At 42.3% G+C, this 12,542-nt stretch overlaps 1 protein-coding gene across 1 annotated transcript in view; it reads left to right on the forward strand.

Moving 5' to 3' along the window:
* The first annotated feature begins 6,728 nt into the window (after positions 1 to 6,728).
* Positions 6,729 to 12,542, forward strand: part of lamb2l (laminin, beta 2-like) — a 94,445-nt gene continuing 88,631 nt past the window's right edge. Inside the window, exon 1 of the mRNA XM_021324962.2 lies at positions 6,729 to 6,902. The gene's annotated coding sequence lies outside the window, so the exon portion shown is untranslated. The remainder of the gene's footprint in view (positions 6,903 to 12,542) is intronic.

A 12,542-nucleotide genomic window follows, 5' to 3' on the forward strand; every position in this document is an offset into this window, starting at 1 on the left:
TGTAATCCTGTTCCTGTTCATTTTTCGCTCCATCCAGCCCAGTGCTTTTCGAAACTATACCCCGTGGAGACTTTTCACAAACTGTCATGTTACAACCCCAAACCTTAAGGTATTTCATAGAGACCTTTTCATTATCAAGCAATTTCCCAAGCTTTGATCATGTAACATAGTACTGTTCTGGGATAGATCTGGGGTAGACAGCGTTTCTAAGAGAAGCAGCCAAGAGGCCTGTAGTAACTCAGGAGAAGCAGCACAGATCAACAACTTAAGTAGGAGAATCTGTTGATGATACAACTATTATTTGTGATCTCCACTGATGCAGCCTCATTGGAAGGGCTGAATGAGGAAAAAATGAAAGCCACAGTTGGGGGAAAAAAAATCAATTTTCTTATTCCCATGCTATTTGCCACACGTCATGTAGTGAACACTGCACATCACTCAGAACACAACATCCTCACAGTGAAACTAGCTGGAGGAAGCTTTACTCAACAGGGAAGTGTAAGCTGATCAGAGTTGTTGGGAAATGGGTGAGAGTTAGATACAAAGTGATCCCAAAAGACAATCTAAAGGCCGCCAACGAGGATGGAGATGGAGACTTTTACAAACTTTTTAGGTTAAGACTTTGAGTGAACTGAGATTTTTCAAAACATGTTAGGTGCAACACAAAGTATTTATTCTTTATTAAAAAGGTTTTTTGCTTTAATCTCATTTAACCATCCTGCAAACATCCATCCATTTTCCAAACCGCTTAATCCCTCATGGGGTCGCGGGGGTTGCTGGTGCCTATCTCCAGCATTCACTGGGCGAGGTACACCCTGGACAGATCGCCAGTCTGTCGCAGAGAGACAAACAACCATTCATGCACACACTTGCACCTAAGGACAATTTGGAGAAGCCAATTAACCTAACAGTCATGTTTTTGGACTGTGGGAGGAAGCCGGAGTACCCGGAGAGAACCCACACATGCACAGGGAGAACATGCAAACTCCATGCAGAAAGATCCAGGGGTGTACTCAAACCCAGGACCTTCTTGCTGCAAGGCAACAGCACTACCCACTGTACCACTGTGCAGCCCATCCTGCAAACAACTTTTGCTCAAAAGCAGACTTAGAGCACAAGTTTATTGAAAAAAAAAAAAATCCTTGGTTTAATGCAGCAAGCGTTTTCTAAGAAAGGAGTGCCTATATGTCCTTATTGTTGCCATAATTAGAGTAAGAAAGGTTTTAGACAAATTAAAAAGGAAAATGCTCAGGACATTCTGCCTTTCTTTCAATAAGGCTGACGCGTGAGTTCTTTTTTGATGTTTCACATCTATAATTGTTTACAGATCCCATTTCCACTGTGCATCACCCATTCAAATATTGGGGTTAATTTATTGTTTGACAGATAAGAATAAAAGAAATCTGAATACAATTACTTTTGATTTTTAAATATTTCTACTGCCTGCAAGGGCTTTGAACTTGACCTATTTCATGTGTTAGAATGGCCCAGTCAAAGTCTAAATCCACTAGCTAACTGTTGCACTCATATGTCCTCCATGGGCCTGGGGTACTTGGCAAAGAGATGGTATGTTTGTGTTGGACTGTCACATTAAATCCTAACAAGTTACATTGAGGTTTGTGGTAATAACATGACTAAGTGTGAAAAAGAAGTTTGAATAGACATTTTGCACACAATATGTAATTCTGTGCAATTAGTATGTGGAAAAGATATGTCCATCCATTCTCAAAAGAGTATTTTAAATTTTGTGTTTATCTTTATGGATCGCATTTACTTTAAAATGTATCCAACAGCCAGGTCATGTGTCGCGGACAAAAACCAACAGACCTTGGCGCTTGTAAACACACAAGGACCTTTTGTCAGGGAGGCAGCCTTTATGTTATAGGCGGCCGCTGAATGGAGAAACGTGATATCAGCTGACTTGGCTGGCACCACATAATCAGCTTGATGATGGAGGCTGTCGTCGTCTCTTGATAATTCCCGTGGTATAAATCCTTTGGTGGTGAGCGGTGACATCCTCCTAACTTAAAGGAAAAACAGGGCAGCGTGCTGTGCTGGGGGAAATCATTGTTATCTCATCTTATTTTCAGGACACGTTCAAGTAAAGGTAAACCCGGTCAGATCAAACCTAGAAACAAATGCTCAATAAGAAATGTTGCAGGTAGAGGTTTCTATTTAAGAGGATGATTGAGAGTATCACAAAACTCTCTTTGTTTATCACTCACATATGAAATTAATTTTCCCTGTAAAAAGTCATATATTAACAACTTCCTTGTAAATGATTTTTTTCTCCCTCGTTGAGAACCAAAATCAAAAGTAAATAAAGTCTTCGTACATTTATGTTTCTGGAGTTTATATTTCTGCTAGACTTCTTTGGCTCTCTACGATGTTCAGAGTTCACCTCATTTTTATCAAGGCATACGCCATCTGTTCATCCATGCCCTTCAGGTATCTCCAAACGCAAAATAAAAATTGCTTTATTGAAAAGTCCTAAAAAAAATGATACAAAACACAATGGCTGATACATCTTTCTTTGTTTATGCTAAACAAGATACAAGAATTGCTACTTCTCGGCAGAGGTGAAGGATGAAGTGAAGCTGCTCCTTTTGGTCAAATTTGCAGAGGGTGAGATTAGATGTGAATGAGAAACCTGTTGCAGGAACATCCACTGAACATGGACTTCCTGTCATTGATGCATCTGCAGCTAAAATGTGTGGTCTTTTGTTTCCACTACACACTGAAATCCTGAAGGAGCAGAGGCGCAACAGCTGATCAGCCTTTCAGCCATTCAGGTACAGAACTACCCATCTGAGGTTCCCATCCACAGAAACCAGGATCCTTTGGCCTACTGGATGTTAAATGCACAAGCATTGAAAGCGAGCACTGTTTAGTAGTAGTAGATTAGATGAGATGTCGCCTTACTGGTGTAAAAGTGGAAAGGCTTTTGTTCATCAAGAAAAACCAGCTACTAATGTACAAGTGACTGCAGTAAGTCTTTGGCAACAACTGACCTGTGTCATTTTACTTTTCAAAAAGTTACACAGGCTGTGCTTTACTTTGAGGAGCTGTTGCAGTTTATTTTCCAGACAGTTTTAACATTTAAACAGCCACAAAGCTGCTGCATTTGGGCATTTTCTTTCTGCATTTCCAGGAAGCTTTAAACTCATGGCACTTTATTGGTACTTTAAGTTGTTTTGTTATATTATCCTCAGCTGATCTCTGTGTGCTGCACTGCACAACAGTACAAAATACTGTTGTGCATTTTATTTTGGTAAAAGGTTCAAAACAGGTTTGCAGTCTAATCTATTCTGCAAGTTTTGTTTGTTTTTGCGATGTAAAAAAAATAAAAGACTTAGGTTACAGATTTTTAGTTTAGTTTAGCTAACATATTGTTATGGACAACAATACTCTAAGCTTTTCTATTATATTTAAGAGCACTACCTCATATGCAGTTAAAACAAGTTTGTATTGCTCATAATTTTTGAGTGAGTAAGATTAAAACATTCAAGGTGTATTGTGACCTTATGACACCTGACAGTGTCAATTATAAAAAAATATAATCCGTATCAGCCAGAACAGGCTTCTTAAAGATTGGTGATCTGTGATCAGCAAAAAAAAACTGCAATTGGTGCACCACCACTTCAAACTCATATCTTTGCAGTGTTGGTCCATGCTAGTGAATAATGATTTGATAGTATAGTATGTGTCAGTCTCATGGTATCTGCCCTTGCGAACCCATAGGCCAGGACCACAGCTGGTTATCACGGAGGCAGGATGCAGACAAGAGACATTGCTGGCCAAGGAGGCGCACTGATTTCTGCACCTTTGGTGGTGATGGATACTGTGCGGTGGATGCAGCACTACTGGAAAACCTTGCAAATGGGAGAATTAGGAGAAAACACATTTCCAGGGATTAAAGATATGCCGATTTATAATCCCCATGTCGGTTATAAGTTACAACATTGCATTCTGCTATAACCTGCAGGGGACAGTGGCTAACCCCCAGGTGCTGGCTCCCAACCCCCTTACCAAACCTCAGAGTGCCTCTAAAAAAAAAGCAGGTGGCAGTGCCTGATCCCTGCTGGTTTCCTCATCAGAATGACAATCTGGACACACAGCCTCCACTATGACAAGAGGAATTTCCAGCTCCATCAGGACGTCCTCCGATGTCCTGATGGAGCTGTTGGCTCATTTAAACACACATAGCCATTTGTGAGGCGCTCTGCTTGGTTCACTGTGGGTGTGTAGAGGGTAGAGCGTGAGGCAGAACCTGGTACACAAACGTTCAGGTGCAGCTGTGGTCTATGAGGAGAAATTGCTTGATGGTGTGCATTCTCATGACTTTAGAAATCAGGATTTCTTTTGTTGTACCCCATTTTCGGCTTTTGGGAGAACGGAAACTTTTAGTAAATATCCCACGCAGTGCTTTATAAATCAAGAATCTTTATTGTCACCATGTGTTACCATAGTGGAATTTTCGATGAGACACACACCGCCTCAGGATGCACACAGATTACATATAACACGCAGACACAACAAGACATAATATTTCCACACATCTTATTTTTTTAAATTATGAAATCAGTGGATGGCACTGACTATCAGTCTTCCTGAGAAGCTTAAAGCGTGCAACACATTTTTAGGGTCTGATAAAATCTGTATCTGAGTCCAAAAAGTCTGATAACTTTTCTGCAATAATTTCAAACCTTAATTTTATAGAACTGTGCAATCTGGATGAATGCATGTCCAGCCAGACATTCCCTGAGAAATTAGAGTGTTCAAATGGGTTTTATCGGTAGCATGTTTGTAAGATGTAACAGACTACAGACTTCTCAGCAGGGGTGCGACGGCTCTTATGGCCTTTGGAAAGAAGCTGTTGTTGAGTCTGTTAGTTTTTGATATAAAGTTTCTTGAAGCGTTTACCGAATGAAAGTGGGTCAAACAGTATATTGCGAGGATGGGTGGGATCTGTGTTGATGCGTCTGGCCCTGTTCTGGACTAAATGAGAGCCCAGTTGTTTTTCTCCTTTGCCCAGGTAAAATACTTCTGATGTTTTCTCAGGTTCATGATTAGCTTAGGACAAGTAATACCACAGTAGTAGTTAATATTCTGGATCTGCGTGTAGTGCCTCTGAAGCTTTGACTCCGGCTGCAGTCCACACATTATGAATCGCCAACAAACTACACTCACCACAGTCCTTCTTTTTAGATGGACTACGGTATGACATCACACACCATTTCTATGTGTTGTTGTCCAGTCTCTGGTTTACTATGCCGTTATTTTTGTGCCATCGACTTGAGTGCACAGACAACGATCTGACCAAGTATTCAATGTTTCAATCCTACACATGTGTGCTCAATATCTGTCTGGTGCATGATCAACTCTGAAAACCTTATCTCCACCCACTATCCATGTGCTCGGTTCCATCTCTGTGCATGGTTGGCTCAGTGTACCCAGTATATAATCATTTTTTTTACTGATGTTTTTCAATGAAATCCCTGTGACCGCATTTTGGTCAGAGGGACTGTTGCCATGCAGCAAAAAGGTCCTGGGTTTGACTTGGGGGTGGAGTTTGCATGTTCTCTCTTTGCATATGTGGGCTTTCTCCAGGCACCCCAGCTTCCTCCCACAGTGCAAAAACATGACTGTTAAGTTAATTGGTTACTCTAAGTTGGCCTTAGGTGTGTGCATTATCGTTTGTCTGTGTGTCACCCTGTGATAACCTGCTGATCTGTCCAGGTCTTGCCCATTGGCTGCTGGAGATGGGCACCTGCAACCCTGCATGGAAAAGCAGGTATAGAAAATGGATGGATACATTTAAGCTCAGAATTCTTCATGCCCTGGTAGATTCAGGTTTAAAGTAATCTTTAAACTTGACCAACAACTTGCTTCCGACTATTACCCATTTCCAGTAGCCCAGCCAGAGTCCAGAAAGAGCTCCACAGATTTATTATAAAGAATCCGTGGAAGATGCTTAAGATTTGGGTAATGGCAAGGATCCCATCCAACCTAAAAGACTTGGATAAAACATAAATCATCAAAAGCTAGTCAGAAAATATAAGAAGGATATGAAAGCTGTAATAGCACAAACTATTTTTCTATTGGTTATTGAGAATAGTATAAAGCAATTTTAACGTGTGATTCAAAATAAAATATAAATTAGAAAAAGAGGACTTTAGTTTTTATAACTGATGCTTCTACTATTGATTCATATTTTATTTTCTATGAGAAACAAACTTCTTGACTGACTGAAAATCATTTTAATTTACATTTCCCAAATAATTTTGGCCTGTAAAGTTGCTGTGGAAGGGAGATGCTATATAATCAGACCACCACAAGGGGCGCCATTGGCCCCGTAGCCCCCCAGCAGCAGCAATATGTCTGTGGTCGACCCAGTCCCTGTCAAGGTGCACAAGTGAATGAGGGAATTGCCTTCTGGTTGAATAAAAACCTAAACCGGCCCGTCTGTAAAACTCTTCGTGTGATGAAAGCTTGTGCGTCTATTTGCTCCCAGGTTCAAGTTAACTTAGAACAAAGTTCTCCTTTCCGTGCAGAGACAATGCAGGGGGCGTCAAGGCTGATTCTCAAAGAACACTGAGAACTTTCTCTCAGATCATTGGGATCAGTGGGCTCCGCTTGACTGGGGTGGGCGGTGGGGTGCCCACCTGACGAGCCGATAACCCCACCTCCTGCAGGCGGGGCCCGCTCCTCTACCCAGGAGATAGGGCTCGGTCGCACAGGCGCGCTGCCGCAGCGGGACGGGGCATGTCGGAGTGTGTGTGACAGAGCGGCTCAGAGAGCGAGTTCATGTGTGCATAAGAGAAGAAAAAGCAAAAGAGTGAAAGTTTGAGTGTGTGTGTGGAGCTACCTGTTGGAGAGGGGTCCTACAGACAGCAGAACAGGTGAGCTTTCTGTGTGTTGTTTTCTACCAGTCAGGTTATGACTCAGGGAAATCCAGGAAACCACAAACATCATATCCAGTTACTCTGGACTTACCTAGAGATGGATCGGTTAGGTTTACATATTCACATTTTTAAAAGTTTAAAACTTTTTCTTCGGACCATGACCTTGTAATGTGGGCTATATATTCACCATACCTAAACGCAATTAAAACTCCTGTGAACAGCCAATAAAAAAAGGCACAAGTAAAGTTTGTCATTTTAGTTTGGGGAGTTTTGTGGTGGCTCTAATGAAACACAGGCAGTGGCATGACTTGACTGTGCAAAGGCAGGTTTTTTTTCCTCGCTGTGCAAAATCCTGCAAGACAAGTGGCAATTTGCAAACTGTCTCCAATGAATAGTTATGAATGGAAAAAATAACTCACCGTCACGCTATATTTTTCCATCTGTTACGCATCCCTTTACAAGGGATCCTTTATAAGAATCTTTTATATGATGAACCTTTTGGATTGTGCCAGAGTTAATGGCTGGGTTTGTCTCTTTGACTATCCGAATGGAGCACAAGTCACAGCCAAAATTATACAGATGCAATTAATAGGATTTTATTTTATTTGCTTTCATACAGTTGGATATTATTATCCATTCAAAAGTATTTGTTCACCTACCTTGACTCTCATGAACTCAAGACCACCCATTCTTAATCTATAGGGTTCAATATGAAGTTGCTCCACACTTTGCGGCTATACCAGCTTCAGTTCTTCTGGGTAGGCTGTCCACAAGGTTCTGGGCTATTTTTGGGACTTTTTGACTGTTCTTCCAGAGAAGCATTTGTAAGGTCAGACACTGATGTTGGACGAGAGGGCCTGCCTCTTTGTCTCTGCTTTAATTCATCCCAAAGCTGTTGAGGTCAGGAGTCTGTGTAGGACACTCCTGTTTCATGCTCCACACAGAGTGTGAAGGAGGAGCTCAAATCATCAGTACCCGGTCACTGGGCTGTCTGTGTCCGTCAAGCTAATAACAGCTAGCATTAGCTTATGTTGTCCGGGAGGTTTAACACTAAACTGTCGCAGACAGGTGCTTTACTGACCTTTATATGTTGCTCTCAAGCATCAAGGCATAGATTATTCTGACAAGCTTACTGTATACCATCTTTGTTGTTATCGGTGTATGTACATTTAAAATAAACAATCCCATTACTTCCGTAAACATCTTCCTCTGTTATTTGCGCATGTGGGCTCCTTTCGGGGTCTTGAACTGTTCAGACAGAACCCTGATGGCAGTCACGTTTATAGGAGTATGAACGACCACACACAACAACAACATAATCTGATTCCAGCTAAAAATGGAAATCAAGTCCTACTGGGTGAACTTAGCCTTTGAGTACCTAGTTGAAAAACATAAATGCTGCCACAGTGTTTCCCATAGGTTGAGAATTTACTTGGTGGTGATGGTGGACAGTGCGGAGTCACTTTGTACGGTACAGCTACCAGGGTGCCAGTCTCTAACTCACAAACATTCCTCATACTGAAAATCTCACATATCAGGTGATAATTATTCACACTGAATATTGTGTAAGTATAATTCTATATATTTGACTATGTGACATTTAATGTCTTGCCTCTTCCTAGGCTAGGCTCTCAAATACTCGGGCGCAGGCTTGGCGTCATAGACAGGCATTGGGGGGCCTGGTCTGGAAGCTGTTATTTGAGTTTTGTTTTTTACCTCACATTGGCCAACCTTCTGTTATTCCTATCTCAATTTGTCAGTCATACAATTCAACCAATAAAACCAGCACAACTACTGAAAGGGGGGGGGGGGTCATTTCATTCGTAGCCTACTTGGAGACGACTGTGGTCACCATTGCTAGTGTGGCATGGATATTCTGACTTATTTCCAAACAAATGCAGGAAGTGAAAACGGAGCAAACGACAGCAAGCCGTTTAATTTCTGTTGGGACCGTCAGCACTGAAGTCAACACTGGAGTAAACATTCATGCTCGGAGGGTTAGCTACGGCAGCTTGAGAGCACAAGGAGCAGAATCAAGCAGTGAAACTGAGTCAAATAAAATAAACTTGGGTTACTCACTTTGTTCTGCTCCTTAGTTGCTGTAGTTACCTCTCCTAGTATGAATGTTCACTTCAGTGTTCAGCCTGAATATCGGTACTCACGTTTATCCCAGCGCGTATGCTTATCCTTGACTTTTGAGTTAATTGAATCAGGGTTGCCAAATCGGACTGTTTCCGGCCCAAACACAAAGTAAAACCGGTCCACCTAAAAACAAATCCAGCCCAAATCTCAACCTCTCTTGAACTCATGTTCAATAGTAATAGACGTATTACACACATAATAAAGAACACGCCATTAGCGCACAACTACACTGAAGTAGAGCAAAAAGGTCACACATACAGGTTCCTTCACAAAACGTGCAATCAGGCAACCAAATAGCCTACACACCAAAATTAATCTCGTATTGTCAGGTTGTCATAGCAACCACACAATCTGGTTTTCAATACCTTTTCTGGCATGAGACAAGTCTTAAAATGGTTCATGTTTATAATGGCAATGGTGATGAAACCTTTACTGGAATTTTCTATGCTCGTCTTTGGTATGCAGGTACACAAAAATCAGGGATGTGTAACGTTACCACGCACACTTTTGCTTACTTAACCATCACGTTATCTGCAACATTCTCCTCTAATGTTAGAAAAGTTGGTCGTCGACTACTGTTGGAGATGTCCAAAAAAAAAACAATAGACATTGAATAGGTTTTCTTTGGCATTTTGCCACCTACAAAGAAGAGTTAAACAGAGCCAATGCAGAAGAAAATACTATTTTTTTTTTTTTGTTGAAAAGTGGCTGCAAGGCGTGTCGTCACTTGAAGCTAATGATGAGCGCGTTAAAATGTGGGGCGAGACATGCTGCTTGCACCCACATCTAGCAGACAAAACAGGTGCGTTTCATAAAGGGTCAAAGAATTTCAACCATCCTTTATTTGACAGACATGAAAAGAGCAAGAATCACATGAATGTGACACCAGTCACAGCTAATAAACAAGCTAGCCAAGAAGAAATGTCTATTCGCCCATTTACCAAATGGCGAGACAAGCTGAATGAAGAATAGTGGTCAGCTCTGAATATTTTTTTTATCTCCCTGCCTTCCATAAAGCTAAACACACACATCCCATCTCTTCCTATTCTGAGGATATTATTTTATTGAAATGGCTGGGAGTAAATATTGGTGCTACGTGTCATTCATGTGAAGGGGGAACATGAATCATGGAGAGCTCATACCATCAGTGAGGAGCTAAAGTTGCAGTCTGCTTAATTTTGGGGGATGCTTTTTTTGATGCCGTTGAGGACGTCACAAAAACTGTACAGTAGATAGTTTTCATTGTGTCTGTGTCCAGCAGCGGAGAGTCTACCTCAGACTTTCTTGGTCTGATTGAACTGGGGGCTGACAGAACAGCACAGGCCATAACAGACGGACTAATGAGACTTTTCCAGGACACAGGCTTGGATGACTGGACAACGAAGTTGGTCGCTGTGTGCCAGTGTTGTAGTACTCGAGTCCGAGACTCGAACTCGAGTCCGAGTCTTTAGCTAAATTTAGAGACTCGTGACTTGACTTGGACTTGCGCACTGATGACTCGAACTTGGACTCGGACTCCTACATTCAGATCATTCTGACTCGGAAATTGAGAAAAAGACTCGACTTTTTTTTAAATCATTAGGCTATAATTTTAATATGTCATTAGAATATTATTTGGTGTATGATTTTAATATCTAAATGTCGTACCGCGCACGTGACGTCACCATCTCATGAGCAACGCCCCTTGCCGCTAAGGAAGGGCAAACAGTGTGAGAGCGCACGTAGCAACCAGCCGTTACACATGCAACAGATACAACGATATGACCGACTTTTCCGCTGTTAAACTTTCACAAGAGGATGTCCAGGCGCCCATTTTACTGGTAGAACTGTGGAACAACATACCAACGTTCAGCTCAAACGATGGCTTGAGTGTCGAGGGCTTGGAAAGCCTGGAAAAACGGGCCGAGTTGATAGAAAGGTAAGTCGTTGTTTTTCTCCTGCTCGGCGTTCATGGCCGTTTCTTTCTGTTTGTAGTCACCGTCCAGGAATCAGTATAAATTGTCCGGCCCGCCGAACAATTTAGTCCGGTCCGGTGGCCAAATGCATTATCATTATCCAACGGCTGTATCTCCTCGCTGCAACGACCGATCTGCACCAGATATGTCGGGCGGGCGGCCGGCGGTGCGCGAACCCCGCCGGCCGGCCGGAGCCGCGGCGGTGTGCGAACCCCGCCCGCCGGCCAGTCAGAGCCGCGGCGGTGAGCGAACCCCGCCCGCCGGCCAGAGCCGCGGCGGTGGCCAATAGGCCGGAGTGCGCTTGGCTGCGAGGGCCGATCGACGCCGCTTGCGGCTTTAACATCCTTCATATGCGGCCTGTCAGCGTACCTCGAGTCGCTGTTGCACGTTCCATAACAACAATGTTTAAAAACCATGGTTAGGAGACGTCTTAGACTTGGAAAAAGCAGTCGTTTTACCGAGTAAAACCAAGGGTAACTACAGCGAAAGAGTTATTAGAGCAATGGAATGTTACTGCTTCATGTCATACATCACACGTCAATAGTGACTCGACTCGGACTTGACTCGGATGAGTAGTGGACTCGACTCGGACTCGACTCGGATTTTTTTTTTAATGACTTGGACTTGACTCGGACTTGAACACTGGTGACTCGAACCTGGACTCGGACTCGAGGCATAGTGACTTGACTACAACACTGCTGTGTGCACAGACAGGGCTGCTGTCAGCGGTGGTGGATATACAGCGGCATACCAAAACCATGTCAACTTGTTGTGGTTGGAGACTCCCTTGTGCATATTTTGTGCACACACTGGAAAATTGTGCAAAATCAGCTGATCGCAACGTTCCTTGTGAGAGACATTTAATCTCTTGAGTGGTAAAGCTGCCACACAACCTTCTCTGGCGCTAAGGTGGACGCCGCTATAGATGGAACACATTCCTACCAGATTAATGAAGAATGGATTAAATTAAAACAGCTGCTGTATTAAAATGATTTCTAGTCATTATTTCTAAAGTTCCTATACATTTTAAATTCTCCCTTTCAAGAAGAGAGCATTTATTCTGGCTGTGCTCTTTTATTTCTGAAACTATTTATTTGTTTCACTTCTCTGGGTATTTAGCCGTGTTCCCCTGGCTGTACAGGGCTTAGTGCAGCTTTAATCAGCTCAGGGATCTGGTTTGTGACCCTACTGCTCATATCAACTCTAGCTTAGACCCTTGAAAGGTTAACAAGTCATTGGACTGCAGGAGGAGGGCAGCAAATGCTTCAGACTGCCTGCTCTGATACATCTAGACCGGCAAGCTTTGTTTTGATCATATATTCTTCATGTCTAATTTAAAGATAATTGATGAAAGTTAAAGAAGTTTCATAAATTATAAAAATAATTCTTTTAGCAAAAGCAGGTTGTTCAGGATTATTCTCTACAACTGATTGTACTGTTTGTTTGGTATGTTGCTAAAGTGGCACCAACAATTGAGTTTCATGATTTACTCTCAATCAGACAGGGAGTTGGAATAATTTGAAGTGGCGCTTTTCTTTGT

The sequence above is a fragment of the Fundulus heteroclitus genome, chromosome 1 (assembly GCF_011125445.2).
Source record: "Fundulus heteroclitus isolate FHET01 chromosome 1, MU-UCD_Fhet_4.1, whole genome shotgun sequence".
Lineage (NCBI taxonomy): Eukaryota > Metazoa > Chordata > Actinopteri > Cyprinodontiformes > Fundulidae > Fundulus > Fundulus heteroclitus.